General features: G+C 31.3%; 1 protein-coding gene and 1 long non-coding RNA gene across 5 annotated transcripts in view; one reads left to right on the top strand and one right to left on the bottom strand.

Annotated features, from left to right (window-relative positions):
- The window catches only part of LOC126828587 (uncharacterized), a 110,940-nt gene extending 99,572 nt beyond the window's left edge, over positions 1-11,368 (top strand). The window contains exons 2-3 of the long non-coding RNA XR_007683158.2: positions 10,494-10,553; positions 10,914-11,368. This is a non-coding gene — a long non-coding RNA (uncharacterized LOC126828587). The remainder of the gene's footprint in view (positions 1-10,493; positions 10,554-10,913) is intronic.
- Positions 1-18,571, bottom strand: part of LOC126828583 (zinc finger protein rotund) — a 191,782-nt gene that overhangs the window by 160,150 nt on the left and 13,061 nt on the right. The window lies entirely within an intron of this gene.

Raw genomic sequence — 18,571 nt, 5'->3', positions numbered from 1 at the left:
AATTTGAAATAGTAAATTTCTTTGGTTTTTTGTTACTTATCTCTAGTTAACATCACACAGATGTAGAAAGTTGAAATTCAAGTTAAGTCACTTAACTGCTTTGGTTCAATATTATCCCAATCTGAGAGAGAGAGAGAGAGTACAAATACCAATTTACCATTTATTTTTTGGTGTTAGGCATTGTTTGTCCTGGCTAGTTTCCATTAGCTTAAACAATATTTTATTTATTTGAAATGGATTGAACAACAGGCAAAGGGCCTTTTCCTTGAGGAATCAGTAAAAAGTGAACAAAATATCAAAACTTAAGATTAGCTAGTGATGCAAGAAAATTAAAACCTTTTAGTATTCTTTATAAATTGATAGGCTGCTTTAAATATTAAACTATTAGAATTGTTCAGAAAATCTGTAGGCCCACTCAAAATCAGATCTAGTTTCCATTACTCTTGTGTATACTTAAAGCAAGAAACAAGTCATACTTATATTTCTTACATACAGTTACACAGTCCTAAGAGAAATTCATGAAACAATTCACCTTTTTTGCAATTTTGTATTTTTACTAAGTGTATAAAATGTTTAAGCCCATTTAAAAATAGAAAACTGAAGCAATATGAGCTTAAATCTGGGCAATAAAGATACGAATTTTTACCAATGTATGAGACTTAACATAATATTGTCTTTTAAGCTTTTTACAGATCACTTCAGGATAAATTTAAGAAATACATATGTGTAACCTTAAATATCTAAGGCAAGGCAAAAACAACAAAAGATAACTAATTGTATGCACATTGTTGATTTATAAAGACAATATCTCACTTCCCGTCCCTAAAGATGGTCACATTTTAATTACTATTAAATACAAAGAGCAAAATCATTTCACAACCAATCCATATTCTATAATACCTAAGGCCATCAATTTTCAGAAATTATGGTAATTATGGTAATTTGACAGGCTTTGATCCTGTAAATAAAACATATAAATTTCAGAAGGATTTACTTTCTTAAACTGTTTAAGTGTTTTTGTGTACCGGTAACATAAAAAAAAGTATGTGAATGATCAGATCATAACTGACCTCTAGAGAGTACACAAGAATATTTAAGTTGGCCCCTAGCAATATAATTTGGGGATATTTTTTAAAAATCATTAAATCTGACAGACTTCCTTGTTCCACAACCAACAATTTAAAATATGATCATTTCCTTATAATGTATAGGGTATTAAAGAGTGGGAGTACAATAAATAAAACCCACATATTGTTTTCCTAGGAGAGTCAGTTTCATGTGATTTACACAATGATTTTTGAAATAAAATAATTCTACATTAAAAACAGTATTGTATCTTTTTTCCAGAAATAACACAATCTTGCTAATACAGGAACTTTAAGATGTGGGCATATAAAAAGTGTGTTCATGAGTCTATGGGGGAGGTGGGGGGGGGGCTGACAATATAAGGAACTCTTGGAGCCTGCTTGTAGACATCCCAATGTGTTTTAATCACCATCCAAGATTAGTGAAATATATCATGTCAGTAAACCAATTGTGTCTCTTTTCCCTCCATATTCCCATCTTTTAACTTAAAACCCTGGTATGTATCTGTGTTAATGTTAGTTCATTAATGTTGTAAGGCAGCTAAAGTGGGAGTTTCTGTTAGTTAGGACACCCGTAACCAGGGTATATGTAGTTTTCTAGAGAGTAAAATTCATTAAGAATTGGTCCAATTTGGCTGATCAAAGATATCAAGTTGTTCAGAAGGCACAAAGAAACAAGATCACATTTGCTGTGTAGAAAGGGAAAAGAAGAGACAGAGAAACATATGGTTTCATTTCATTTCAATAAATTGCTTATGCCTATGAGTTTTTAGCCGTGGAAGGAAATCAGGGAACCCAGAGAAAACCCACAAGGCTAGGCAGACAACCTTACTACTTGTCAAATACAAGTTTGGGATGGAAAGCAGACCACTTGACTCAATAAAACAACTTATGATCTAAAGCATATGCATTAAACCATTTGACCACCGATTCCCCACCCCTTTAAGTAAAGGACTCTATAGAGTTCTCTCCCTGCACTGCACAATAGAAATTCAATTACCTTAATTACTAACATATTGTTCTTCATTTGACATTTAAACCAAGCTGATTTTAAGCTGTGTTCACACGGATATAACTTGAAACAAATTAACTGAACTAAACTGGTCTGGACCAACTTTTGTGTTCACACAGGACAAGAATTCGTGTAAGCAGGCAAAATGGTTGTATTTGGTGGCGCTGAAATATGTCATGTGAAAAGTTGTGCACCATGTAACGTGGGGTAAGATACTAAACCAGAATACCGGAAGCCAAATTATTTAAAGTATTTGTATTTCCATACACCCAGTTAATTTAGATACAAATCCCAGTAAAGAACAGAGCCTTATTTAACATACAATACCAGTTCTGGAACATATCATTTACTTATCAAATATTATAGCAAAAATATCTGTAAATTTTATAAAGATCATTTTCAGATTTTTACTTTTGAGCTATTAAAAATAGTTAACTATCACTTTTTATGCTTTTTCTTACAAAACTGACATTTTCATTAAGATGATCAAGAAAACTTATACATTGTACAGAAAAACAGTGCTGCAACATGCAGAATAATGGAAAAGCTAAATTAATGTTACAAACTGACTTCTTTTGCGAATAGCAGAGAAAGCTTACATTGGAATCATTTTTTTGCGAGAAACTTTGTCGTATAATAACAGAAACCAATATACAGGTCATGTTAACCAAAAATAGACAAAATGTAATATCTTCATCACTAGAAAGTAAACTAATTACTATGGCAACATTCTATCATAAATGGCTGCCACTATTTCATCTCGTTGCGCAAAGGGTAAACATAATCTTAAGATTTGTATCTTGCAATTTGGTCAAATTTAATCTTGGGTGCATACAGCACGAAAGAGATTAGACCTCCATTTGTAGCTCCCTAATCCCGGCTCAAGTGAAAATGAAACCTTGTGATGTAATCCTTTTAATACGAAAACATGTGGAATGGTGGTGAAGAATCCTCATATCCCGTTGATTTCTAAAAATCATGTCAACGACAATCAAATCGCTGACCTTATATAATAACGGTGAGAGATACGAGGGTCATCATGTATTATAATCCACGGAAAGCTTCTAATTTCTCTTAAAATATCATAAAAACTACTTCTGCCATCGCAATGTTTAGATCATTTCTAAAACTATTTACTCTTAAGATTCCGTCCTATGCACGATTTTTTCCCACTAGTACAAGGAATATGATTACATGAAGTTTTTCTTAACAATTGAGAAAATGACGAATATTTCTCATTTTAAAAGGATGGCCAAGAATCAATGATGTTGTGATGCACAACATTTATTTCTTTTCATACAAACTTTTACAAAAATTTGTAATTGAAGCCAACATCAATATATTTAAAATAAAAAAGAACTTGACAACAATTGACATGGTGACTTTGAGCAAAAAATTTGGATATTTCAGGACAACATTGCACATGTGTATTTAAGAAGTGAACTTTTTTATTTATTTGTGAGGTGAAAGAAAAAGTAAATGGAGAAAAAACATATTTCCTAACCACCAATTAATTATAAGATTTCACTTTTTTAAAAAAAATGTTTTCAACAGAATTGATTTATGCATCTGTCATCTCCTTCCACCACCCTTCTCTACAATAATACAAATTTGGGTATCAGTTTTAGTATTAACAATTTAGTAAAACTTTTTTTTTGTGGAGGTCTGGAAAGTGAAAGCCATCAATAAATTAAAGGTTGACTCGTTCACAAACTATTGATCTAAAGTACATGTGTTTACACCCCTCGGATACCCACCCCTACCCCAAATTTTACTGTGCAAACAATAAATCATGTTGCAAAATCCATATTTGTGTAAATTAAATAATTGTTGATTCTGTAACTAATTTGTATTCGAAAGTTCAATGAAAAACTGTTAGCTATAGGAAATCCTTGAGCATAAGGAACTGTGCATAATGTGTATAAATGTAAATAAAATGGGGTTTAACTTTCCTACTGTTCTGCTCCGAACTGGGCTAACAAAGACGGGCATACGCCATACTGTGTGCTATGAGTGCCCGGGCAGCAACACTACAGCCTACTCTTATATTGAATTCCAACTGTCAAGGGATCTTTTACATGCACGCCAATGTGTACACGGGATCTCGGTTTTTCGTCCCATCCGAACGACTAGACAGCTGTTCTTGCCCTCCATTCTGCATCACTGAAAAGAGGGAACCACGCCAGAAATGTATAAATGTACATATTATGTTTTACTATTTACTCCTCCATTAAGAAGTGATATTAAATGTTTTAGAATTACTACAATTTGCAAAAGATTGAGACCTCAATCAGAATTTTTCCAAAATAAAACGATAGACACCTTTTAAAATTTGTGTAGAATGTTGTTTATTTATAAGTAAAGAATTTTCAAACTGAAGCACTAGTGATCGTCTAATGCGCATGTTTTACGTTTGCCTGAAATTGACATTCCCAGAATTATTCTATATGTCTAACTTCTGATTCATTGCGTAGGTAATGACTAAAACAGTTGGTTCACTTTGTCGAAATGACCTTACAACCTTGCCATGGTTTATCATGCAAGTATTATGTCACAATACTCGTATCTACTATACGATATGGCATCCAAGACATTTTCTGTTGTTACAAAAGTAAAGAATTCACAAAGTTAAAAGCGTCTTGAGTTATAATATGTTTGAACACCTTAATTGATAGAAGAAGTTCAGAAACTAAAACTAACTACATAATATGCATTGTATTGTCACAACTGGTTTGTGGATAGTGTAGAAGAATTAGAAACGACATGTTGAAACTGGCTTGCTGGAAGTATATCCATGTGAACCTATTAACATGATTCCAATGGCAAACCATAAAGGAGATCGTCTACCAGTTTCTCATAGATGTGGTTTGTGGGTTATGGAGGACCCCAGAAGATTTTGAAAAATCATTGAGTCAGTGGTGATCTGTGGCACATATCTGGATCCGAAAATAAAATCACACAATCAAACCAACCAAATTAAAAATTGTATATTTCAGAGAAACATAAGCAAATTTTGTATTCTGTTATTTAACATGGCCCAGGTCACTCTTTTCTTATAGAAAGTAACTGGGATGTCACCAAACCATTCGATAAAATGCAATAGTTTATAAGAGTTTTGGTCAAATATGTTAGAGATACAGATCGTCATTTGTATTCGTGGAGAACTGTCCAGAATCAACAACTTCTGTCCAGATGTATTCAATTCTTTAAAATGGAGGAGGTTACTTCAAACCTATACCACTGATTCAATTCTACTTATTATACCAATGAATATTGAAGAGTGAAAAGAAAGTGTTTTACGCTAAATATCTTTAATAAAAAACAAAAAAAAATATGATGCAGTACATTTCATCAATAACTAGATTAATTGTATGTAATTATCAAAAAAGAATCTACTAAGTGAATTAACGCTCATTATTATATTTTTGACAAATAATGTTGTTTTGTAAAATCTAAATTAGATATCTTAATTAATATGTGAAATACTGTGTATTTATTCTCCTTATTGACATCTACATATTCACGCTTACACATGAAGCTGTGAAAATATTTTTTTTTGTTTTTTTTTTTGTTTCTCTTTTAAAAAAGAATGATTACAGCCAATATGCACTGCTGACCATTACATAGGGAATATGTTTCATATTTAATAAGTTTCACACTAAAAGAACCCCATGTGTCAACTTTTCATGTGATAGAATACAAAATTGCCTCTTGTGTAAAAAATGATTATTAAATTTAATATCTTTATGATCTTAACTACCATGCATCAATGAATGAAGTAATTTTTATTTAAAGTCACCAAATTAAATTCATCTTACACGATTTGCCTTCATCGCACTGCCTCCCACGCTATTAAATGTACACCAAATTTACACGTCTTAATTCTATATACTATCTCTATAATAGTGGTTACATTATTTAATATAAAAACGGGTCTTTAAGCACGTTTTAGCAATTTTCTCTAGAAACACATCAGCGTGGTTGGGTGTCTTTAAAAGGTGAGATGGAACAACACATACCCCAAACGGCATAGAAAAACCAACAAATATCTGATAACGGACAAAAAAAAAAAGTTGCTACATTGGTTATTTGAAATTTATCAAAAAGTAAATCAGTAACATTAGATGAATAGAAAGACTGTGCTCCTCTTGCTTGAAAGACACAATTGTAATATTCCCCGCCTTAATGCACAACTGAATATTAATATGTAGTTTTTGGTTTTCTCAATTTAACTGAAATGTTCTCTATAAATAACATAGATAAAGTTATTGAATTGGCGTTCACAAAAAATGTTTTTCTTTCTTCTCACATGTTAACCTCAACAATTAAATTATGTAGTTTAAAGCTATCGAAACATTTCCATAAAATTCTCATTGAAAAGTCAAAATACATGGCCAGAAACAATCATTATACCAAGTTTTTACCATCCAAATAATGTATTGTGTTATAATCTTCATTTCGATCTGTAATTAAACAATTAGAAAAAATCAGAAATAATATTGTCATGAATTTTTAATTTTCTTTTGTAAATCAGTTAAAACTCTGCGTCAATGATCTACCAATAACAATGCACATAGATATGTAATGATGTTTAATGCTCGACTTTTCTCCACCACCGAACCTTAATGCAGTTGGAGAAATAACATCATTCACACCAGTCTGATCACTACCAACATTTTTTTATCTTTTAAAATGAAATGAAATTGGGTTTAACATCCTAGTGTCCTGCTCCGACTAGGCTAATGAAGACAGACTATCTGCATAAACTTTCTATTCATATAGAATAATAGTTATATTGTAAAATTCATAAGGAAAAAAATATTGAATCATATTTCAAATATATAACTATAAGAAATGAGATAAGTGTTTTCTGATAAAGATAGACCTACACAATAACTTGATAAAATTCTAAATATTATAGTCGTCTTCTTAAATATCAACCCTTCGGCATTATATGTAATAAAACTTTTATTTATTCATGTCACTGCCTTTTTTCAAGTGCAACACTTTTTAACAAAAGATAAGAAAATCAACCACTGTTGTTGATCTACTACATTTTCTGATAAACTAGTTTTTAAAAAAAATCATTGCCCATTAATCTTACTAATCACATGTTTTTATATAACAAATGCACCTTGTGTCATTAAGTCAGTAAATGAGATTACATTTGATACGAAATTGCCCTAATGACACCCGATTACTGCATTCAAACCTGTGATATTATTTCAGACAAAAACGACAATGCAGTGTCATAACTCATATATATTAGCTGTCATTATCCGAACATGTACAGGTTTTTTTTAAATCTCCACTGATGAAGGCTTACGGTTTTAAAAAAAACCGACATGCAAGCTTAACCATTTCCCTCTGGACAAATGAAAAGAAAACAGATATGTTTTTTTCAAAAATTATAGTTATCTTTTCTTAAATATATGTATTTCACTAAATGAGAATTCTGTGATTCTTTAATATCCAGTAGAAATATGAAATATGATCAATAAAACAAAAACTAATTAAAACTATACATATTTTCAGAAAAGACATACAATTTTAACCCATGTTTTAATCACTTCCGTCTTTTTAATGAACATATCTGATCTCAGTGCATGCTTAATAATTTTTTTAACATCTGATAATACTGCTTTTTAATTTATCTGGGGTTTTCACCGAGTTATAATATGTGTTATATTTTATTTTTTCATCATAAACTTTTTTATAAAAACTTTATCTATAACAGAAAATTTGTCAAGTTTGATTCCAGTTCTCATTTTAATCAATTTTTTTTTAAATAAACAAGGACAAAAATTTAAAGTCTATGTATATATATTTAAGACTTTTCCAAGATCATGTCACGTCTTTTTATTAGTTATTTCCTGTAACTTATGATGTATGTTTAAGCAACAGATTTTGATATCATTTTTTTTTTATTTATTTATTTTTTTTTGATGATTTGATCTTTCTGTAAAGAAGGAGGGTTTTTTTGTTGTATTTGTTTCCTTTTAAAGCAAAAAGATGTCACATCTCATAATCCCATAAATGAAAAAAAAAAAATGGTCAAGATCGTGGTTTAAAAACTTCACATGGAAATAACAGAAATTATGACAATTATAATATATGGTTTGTTGAGAAATGCTGACACCAAATTATTAATTTTCAAGGTCTAATAAATTAGTAAGCCAATAAATTAGCAAGCCAACTTGAAATTTCTAACTTTATTTGTATAGTCCAATAGCAAACTTACCCAACTATTTTTCTGATTGTTTCACATAATCTTTGGTTTTGATATGGATGAAATAACAATGACTGATGCAATGACAATAATACCGTCTTCAATTTGAAAGACATTTAAGCATTTCTCAAGGTTTATGAAAGCAATGCTGATGAAATTTTCTAGGCAGTGGTTTAAAGTTACTTCTTTTCCAGAACGGGACCTAAAATTCAAGTAATTCCCAAGATTGTATGAATCCTGTAAAACACATGCACACAGAAAGAAAAAAACCCAGTAAATGGCTCTTTTATTATAATTTTTTTTTCCTACATGCAACCATATTCTGATATTCAATACAACAGTTCAAAATAAAAGTCATAAATTTTTGGATATCGTAAAACATTTTGCACCAATAAAAGCAGTTTCTGAAATTTGCATCCATGTGTTCATTTAATAGTAATTCAAATAAAAATTTCAATCTGGCTGTTACGAGTGGAAATAATTAAGAAGTATAGATAGAAGTAGCTGTGGATTAATGTTCGTTGTTTCATCAACTCACGTTTTACAAGAATCAATACCATGTTCCCTATTCACCATCCGATATTACTACAATCAACTTTTCAACTAAAAACTATCACAAAATTGTGTTTAATTATTTAGTTTTTTAAGACCCTGTAGTATTTCAGGAAATTACAATCTTACAGAACCAGAGAGTGATATTTGCGGAAGCACAAATGGAGAAGTACGATCTTTACAAATGACCACCTCGTCATTTTCTCTGAGCAATCTATTCTCATCTGTAAGAACAATTATAATGTGTTTTATTAGTGCCCGCCTACAGCCCTTGAAATTAAAGGTTTTCAATCAATGGTGTTGGATTGTTTGTTTTTAAGGGATTTTCTTTGCTGGTAATTATAACTAGATCCACACACACTTGAAAAGTCTACAAGAAAATACAAGTCAAATCCATAAAAAAATATAACTTAAATCCATAAGTGAAATAAGTCCAATTCATAAGATGTAATAGTCAAATTTACAAGAAAATATAAGTCAAATCCATAAGTGAAATAAGTCCAATTCATAAGATGTAATAGTCAAATTTACAAGAAAATATAAGTCAAATCCATAAGTGAAATAAGTCTAATTCATAAGATGTAATAGTCAAATTCATGAGAAAATAAAAGTCAAATTCATGAGAAAATATTAGTCAAATTCAACAGTTTACAAAATTAAAACACAAACTGTTACAACTGCAATCATATGATATACTGGTAGTCTCTTGAAGGCTTTTGTGGAAAGAATGAATATACAAATTATACAAATTCATTATTTCAATAAAGATTTGTTTTTGGATGTTTGGTGCTTTGTAGTGAAATGATAAAGGTAAATTATAATAAATCTTTACTGGTTGTCAAAATCCTGTAGATGAATTCAACCAATTCAATCATTGCAAATCAATCACAGAAAATTTAGTGTCATAACACTGTCTGAAACAGATTAAAATATTACAGAGAAAAGAGTGGGTGTATCCCTTATTATCCCCTGGTGGAAAATAATACGTAAAATACATATATTATTTATTCATGAACAGAATACAAGATTAATTTTTTCACTGATTAATTTGTTTTGCAATTCACCATAAATCATATTGTACTTCTTGTCAATAATATGACATCACATACATCTAGCTGATGATGTACATATAAAAATATTTTCAATAGTGACTTTCCAGATCTACAGAGTAAAAATGAAAGAACCTCTTCTAGCTACATGGAGTCACAGTGTCTCAGTGAATAGTGTAGAATAGAGGGCCTGGCAAGTATTTACTGGTGGACAATTGTCTGGACAAAAACTTGAGGTCATCTGTACATGTTGCTGTGCATGTGAAAGAATTTGACAAAGAACAGGCGGAAGCAGCCACTCTTGGTGCAGAAATATAGAATGTTAAACTCCATTTCATTCAATCATTCTCTGGCTATATTACCATACCTTTATACCTTTTGTTCAGTTTACCTTTAAGCCACAATGGCTTGTTGACCACCTTGATTTTGTCTAATACCAAACGGTTTGTGCATGCCTAAACTTAAACATGTCTTATTGAAATAAAATTCTCAAAGTGTTTGGTCTAAATTAATAAGAATTGAATTAATAACAGCTTGGGTTAAACTTTACTTCTTCATTTTTCCAGAATTGGTTGAGGTGTGATTAGAATATTGGCTGTGGGTTTCAGCATTGACAGCACAGAATGGTAAGGATACTTAAACCCAAAATCATAATTTGGCTATGTTAAATTTGTTCATAAATAATTATGCATTCAAAATAATGACCATTATCCAATTCATCATATTGCACTTACATAATATCATTTAAATTTTTGGGGTATTTAAGTTCTTTGCCAGAATATATTGAGATTTACAAAATTTAAAAAAAAAAAGTTTATTTTTGTCTTGCAATTAATAAAAGAATTTTGTGTGTGTTTTTTTAATTTTGTATTCTAACTCTACATTAAATGGATTTTTATAGTAATGGATGTCCTTTCATTGGGCTGTGACTACCCCTAATTCCAATATCCCCCCAAACTACTATTTGTTCATTTTTTCCTTTTCAGGCAAATATCAAATTTGCATCAGGAGCCACCCAACCACGTGTGTGAGTTAATAATGGTCATGGAAGACTTAGTCTAAAATATTTTTACTGACTTCATCAGCTTTACATCAATGCAATCCATTAAATATGCCCTTTCGGGTTTAGTCTCCACCACCAAAATCTCACCCCCATTAAAATTTCAAGTATACTACCATACTGCATGACAACATAGCTACCCAATCCCCATTTCATCAATTTTTTGAAAATCAGGAAAAAGTCAAAGATTTACCAGTATATAAAAAACTTTAGTATGAAAATTCAATGCTTAACTCATTGCATAGAGAACAATCAGTGAGTTTTTGTGGTTTCTGCTTAAAAATAAAGCTGACTGGAGTTATTTCCCTTGCCCCATCCATCTAAAAAGAAGTTAAGTCTCAGTTAAAACATTCTGATAAAAAAAAAGAAGAAAAAAACAAAGGCACCCAATTAAATTTCATTTTATTTTTTTAAGTAACGTCTATTTATACGGTGTTAAAAAACCTACATAAATTGAACTTATTTATTAAATAAACTATGAAAAATAAACCAATTTGTGTCCAAAATATTTGTTATGAAAACTAGATCCAAATAAAAATCGTGCTATCTTAAGAAAACACTCATTGATATTTGTCACAAAATTAATAGCTCTATAATTATTTTAATATCTCTGGATATTTGTTCAACGATGTGATTATTTCCTGATTGTGTTTCACTAATAAATGACAAAAAAGGTATTAAAAAAAATGATGGGGAGAGGATTTGGAAATCTAATTTGCCATATAGATTCAACATATATATATATATATATATATATATATATATATATATATATATACATACAATAAAGTAATCATTTGATGGTTTCCGTATTTTACATTTCTCTCATCCTTCACTCAAGTGTGAATAAATTAAAACCAAATCTTAACCCAGACTGATAGAATAAACCATATGTAAACAAAACAAAACAACAAAAAGAACCCCAACAAATAAAAATATTCACATTGATCCATCAAATTTAATATATATTCCTTTAATCATTTTCTTTAGCGTGGATGATGCAGAAAAGTAGGACCTTAAACTGCATTTCATTTCATTCTATTTCTTTAATCAGAACAAAATGAGGAATTCTTAAGAATTGATTCTTAGAATCCTATAGAATTATGGCACAGGCCAACCAAACTCTTTATTGTTCCTGGTCTCTAAGACTTATAACCCACATGTCGACTTGAGACCTTGGCTATCTATTACATAAGTACTCGCTATAACATATGGCTTTCTAATTTGTCATCCAATATTTTGTCAAGTATAATTGAATAGGACAACATAATTCACAAAATATAAGAGCATGCTGATGAAAAAATTACAGTGGGTTAGACCTTGATGTACGCCCTGAACGAAATCACAGACGCACAGCGCAGGAGGGTGCAGATATATGTATTTATAAATATCCTGGATAAAGACATGTGTCTTGCCGATGGTTTTTAATTAATAACAGTACCTATATGTAAGTGCATATACTTATTTACTTAGAACTGCCAAACGAAGAATCTACAACATGAAATACGATATTCTTTGAGGTTCTAAACACTAAATATATTAAGATGCTAATTGTCTGTGCAAGATTTGCTGTGGATTTGTTATTTTTCAATTATTGCACAACCTTCGACTATGTTCTCTCAAGTTAAATACCCATTAGTCAACCGAAATAGAATTTGCGCTTCATTAAAACATGTGATACATGAGTGCTGCTCGTACCTCATCGAGACATTCTGGTACCTCACGTGGAGACAATAAAAATGTGAATTTAAATTCATAGCACTTTTAAACAACAGCCTCTGTCCATGTTATCTTTTGTTTGGCATTAAAATCTTTCTCAAATTTTTTGTTGATTTATGCAATGAATATGCATTTAATCAAGAATTATTGTAAAAGTTATCTTTTAATAATCTTTAATTCGTATATTTTCAACTGAATTAAGTTCTTTCTGCCTTGATTTGAGTATTCTACAGACAATGTTTCGGAACCGATTATCATCTGTAGTAACAAATGGTCTCCAAACACACTTCTCTGAACACACTGTTATTGAAACTGATCCCCAGACAATGTTTTAGAAACAACTATTATTTAAAACTAACCATTACTTCCTAGACATCGTTTCACAACCAATTATCATTTGAATGAGCAAATAGTTCCTGGACACTGTTTCAGTAACAACCATCATTTGTACTAACCAGTAATTTCTAAATGTTTTAGAACCAACTACATGTACCACAAGTAAGCCCAAATTTCTTAAGCTACAACTGACATGATCTGTTACTTACAAAGATCAAGGTCCGATCCCAGTGTTGCCCAACAAAGTTCCTCAGGATTTTCACTGGATCTGGTTTTGTTCTTGTCCCCCAAAAATTACCTAAGCATTACGGTGCCCAAAGAGTTTGGCAATCTTGCAAGTCGAAACATTTGACTTGGATTGCAAATGCTATTATACATATTAACAAACTCAACATATTTTTTTCATATATAAAAATTAATTAAACTGCTGAAAAATGTATAGCACTTACACAGACATAAAAGTATCAATTTGTTTGTCAAGTCTTGTTTAAAAAATTGTTTACTTTGTTTTGTTACAAATTTACTGGATAATCAAGTTTAATAGAAATAATGTTAACATTAAATTGACCACCAAGAAACAAATTTTAACAGATGGGAAAAAAAAAGCTTTTGTTTTTGACCTCATACTTTTTAATTCTTTAATTTCTTAACTCCCACTTTGGAAGCACATTTGTTCATTTATCAGAGAACCAACATACAGGCCTTCTCGTATGTCATACATTACATCAGGGAAGCTAATGATATCATAGAATTTCATGTTTGTCTGTCTATGATCAGAATTCCACGGTTTCTCTCAGATATGACGATAACATGTACATTACCCTGTGAATAGATCACATGATTAACTGATATACGGCCATGACAGGTGCTTGGTAACACCCAACATGCGTTCTGTTCAAGGCAGCCATGTTCACTTAGTTAATATGGTAAGAAAGAAAAAAATAAATTTTTTAACTTCGTCTTATGAAGAAATGAGACAATTTTGACAGCAAAATGCAGCAGTTTAATTTTGAAAGGAAATCAAGTTAAATACACTAGACCACACATATATTTATATTACTCTTGAATGTTTTTAATCTGTTTTTAATTGGTCATTCATCATTTGACGCAATTTACCAATCTGTCATATTTTACAAGTATTCTTATCAAAGCAGATGTCCTTGATCCAAAAGTACAACAAACATATGATCTTGTTATGCGTTATCTAAAAAATCTTTGATCAGACATATTTATCTACAGGCATCATCTTTGTTTCGTACCCAACTTTTCCAGACGTCATATTCAAAGGTACTGATGCACATATTTTAAATTAAACGAAAAAAGTGGTGTTCTGTGTGTGCTCCAGAATAATTTTTCACAAAACATGTTCAATGATTGTCTTTCTGTCTTCTGTAAAAAAAGAAGTTATTGTTCTTTCACATAGCATTATTTTGTTCCTGATCAAACAAAAGTATATCATTCACATTTTCAACACATTCCGATTACATTGTTTGAATTATCCCAAAAACTTCGGGTATCTTGTGAGTTGTTTTTTTTTTTTAATATTATGCAGGGTATGCTCTTTCTTCATATAACACCTGATAAGTCAATTTCAGTAATTTGGGAAGATCAAAAAGTAACAATTTTTACCGTACATTTGTAATTTACAGGATTGTTCACCTGCCAAATCGTACAATAACTTTTTAATATTTTAAGTGAAGTTCGAACACACTGTTTCTTTGTATCTTGGGAAAACTGTTGATAGATATATATCTTTGTATATTTGGAAAATACTACTCTTTAAGTTGGAGTTAGTTAAATATGTCTAAATGAAGGTTTTGGAAAAACCCCAGAGTATCCTGTGTTTGAAGTACTTTGACCATTCTGAGACTAATATAATGGCTTTTCTTCTTTCAAAGAATACTGTATGATCATTCTAGATTTGTATAGAAGATCTAAATTTTTCGTCCTATACAAACTATCATAGCCCAGATAAACATAATTTTTGCTCTTGACAAATGGAAACCGGGTTTGAGAAATCCTAAATGTTCATCTCTCCCCTCCACCCTGGGTCTTAGCCACATGATCACCTGGTCTCCATTTCAGTGGCTTACTACCTAGAGTATGTGCAGGACAGAACGGTCCTTGGATTTGCCTTGCCTACCCCAGTACCCTGCTTTCAGAAGGAATCTGATACAACCATTGTAGTTATAAAAGTACTAAGCAGTAGAAGCAGGTCTTAAAATTGACAGATTAACCAAACAGAGGGAAATTTACCAGGGCCAATCAGTCAATCAATCAATGAGATTTTGACAGGTGTAAATAGTTCCTTGATGCTCACAGCTTCTCCCAAACAAGTTGAACATTCTTCTAATCTATCGTCTCATCTCACACAGATAACAAGCTTTTTAACAGTTTCTTTTACATATCTCGATTTCTAAACCCTGTTCCGCTGATATTGACAACAGAATGGATCATTATTTCTGAGAGGCATGCAAGTCAATTTCACCATCAACAAACAAATGATAAACACAAGTTTGATAAAATCTGATACCAACTACTATAATGTCAAGTTTTTGTATACCCTCATATATTATACATACAATCAAATAAAAAAATATATTAAAGTGGCACAGGCTTTCACCATAATATACCACATTAAAGCTGGGCTTCCTACCCAACTTTATATACAGCCATCAGCAAAGGTAACAAAATTTAAAATACCATTTTTAAACAATACTATTTTAAGTTTAAATACTTTTTAAAAAAAAAAAGTTACCCACTTTATTTAGTAGGCAAAATTTACCCCAGATTGGAAGTTTTAGAGTATATCTTACTGAAAGAAATTTTTCAAGACATAATAAATGTTATTGAGCAGAAACTAACTCGACCATCAGAGGGAGAGAGAGAGAAAGAAATAGGGTTTAACAACCACTCGACACAAACTAGGTCATTTCGGGACTAACATATGGTTTAATTTTATTTCAATAATTCACTTCTGCATAGGGGTCTTAAGCAGTGGGAGGAAACCGGAAGACCCGGAGAAAACTCACAAGGCTGGACAGGCGACCCTACTCCTTGTCACGTACAACCGGGGATTCGAAACCATGTCAGTTGACTCAATGACAGGCCTTATGATACAGCACTCACATGCTAACCATTCGGCCATCCACCCCCACCCAAAAAAAAAACCCAGAAGGAACTTTAAAACTGAAATGAAATGAAATGAAATGAAATGAAATGAAATGAAATGAGTTTTTACATCCTACTGTGAACTTTAAAACTGCAAAGAAATTTCATCTGCAGATAATTTTTAATCCTGGGCAGCAATCTTTAACAAAATGTTTTAATTCTAAAATTTGAACAAAATATTTTCATTCCAATTTCTATATTTTGAACCAATTTTTTCATTACAATTTTAGAATTTTGAACAAAATGTTTTTATACAATTTCTTTAAATTTGAAAGGCATATATAGGAATCCTTTCAATAGGGTCGAGTGGAAATTATTGGCATGGGAAAATGCCCATATTTGTTCTAAAACTTATATCTTGAATTTAACAATAGTCAATTTTATGGATACCATTCACTAGGGTGCGAATGTGACATCAAAAAGAAAATGAAATGAAATGAAATGGGGTTTAACGTCCTACTAACATCAAAAAGAAAAAACAACATATTATTAATAGTATTAATAACAAGTGCAAAGTTAATGTCTATGGTTTGTTACATGAAAGAAAAAAAAAGGATTAAAAACACCTGACAAAACATCTTTTGTGTAAGAATATCATATATATTAACCATGGGAATGTTTGTGACCATTTAAATGAGAATTTGCGACGGATTTGGTTTTTCTTAATGGAACTGTCTTTCCCGTGGGCCGATGTTGAAGAAGGGAGATCAGATTCATTGACAATTATATCATCATCTTGCTTTTTTTTGTTATTCTAAAAGGTGACAAATTTCATTTTTTTGAAATGATACAATGAATGCTAACATTTCTAATATAGTACAATGAATGCTAACATTTCTAATATATATATATATCATTCGCAGCGTTGACATGATTAATTCCTGTGATCATGTAAAGACATCTAAGAAAATATAATTGCACAAGGGATGAAAGTAGGCAAATATGCTGTAACAACAACTTAGTTTTAAGAATGATCTCTACTAATTATAAAACAAACCACAACTAATTAAATTGATTAAAATTAAAGTTTTTAATCTGTTTGATGTTGATCCTCTGTTGATTGTGATAAAAGCAATATACACAAGCATAATTAATTGGCAGTGGTTTCCATATGTGAACACTCCTTATTTTATTATTTCCGACTATTTATATCACAACACGCACAGAGTTTCGTCATGTCAACTATTTTTATGATTCAGCAGAATATATAATATTTTTCTGGCGTGCAAAATGACCAACAGGCCAGATCTAGTTTTGGTTGTTTTCCGTAGCCCTCGGTCTTGACCGGCATATATGGCTGACATGGAACCCATGATTAATACCCAGAAATTTGTACTCGCAGTCTTCACAGACATGGGTAAAAAGGGAATTTTGGAATAATAGGTATACCATGAGCCCTCATAAGCCTGCAGGACCCTAACATGAATAGGGCAGCATGTATAATTTGCAAACAAATTTATCTTTGAAAAAATAACCTCATTAGTTCCTACATGAAATAAGGTCATTTTTGCCAGAAAATGTCTTTTCTTGCCCATAAAATTATATCTCGAGGGGCTGGAGGTTTACAGCCTATGCTATGCCTATTATTCCTCCTCAATTATTACAGAGACAAGATAGAAATTAGGTGTAACATCCACTTGACACAAACTAGGTCATTTTGGGACTAACAAATGGTTCAATCTCATTTCAATAATTCGCTTGCATGTAGGGGTCTTTAGCAGGAAACTGGAGGACCCGGAGAAAACCAACAAGGATGAACAGGTGACTCATCTCCTTGTCATGTACAAGCGATGAATCGAAACTAAGCCACTTGATTCAATGACAGACCTTATGGTTAAACCACTAGACACCCCCCTCCCCAATCATTAGAAGAAGACTGTAAGAATGATCCCATATCCACTTAAGTTTTGACTGCCATAACCAAGATATTCAAGATGGCTAAAAACCTGCAATTGCTCAATTAACTGGAGTAATTGTGGAAATGGAAGAATGAAGAATTCTAATGTTACTGTTGATGCTACAAGAGTTTTTGTTGTGTAAATAAAATTAGTTTACAATGATATATCATCTAGAAAGCTGATTACAATCATGTAAACAACATCTGAACTTTTTATCCAACAATGGCTGTATTATTTCCACCTGCTCGGGAGACATTTGGAGACAATTAAATTCTACAGTTTCTAGTTAAATGGGGTAGCCTGTCTAATCTTTGTCCTCGTACCATTCCTACTCATACCGCGGCAAATCAAATAACAGGGGAAAACATTTGACCCTTATGCGTATTCAAGAAATATTCCTATCCAATTAGCAAGTTGCCTTTCCGAATATCAAACTTGAAAATAGGAAATATAACCAGTA

Source organism: Patella vulgata, chromosome 7 (assembly GCF_932274485.2).
Source record: "Patella vulgata chromosome 7, xgPatVulg1.2, whole genome shotgun sequence".
Classification (NCBI taxonomy): Eukaryota; Metazoa; Mollusca; class Gastropoda; family Patellidae; genus Patella; species Patella vulgata.
This window is presented reverse-complemented; position numbering and strand designations above follow the sequence as displayed.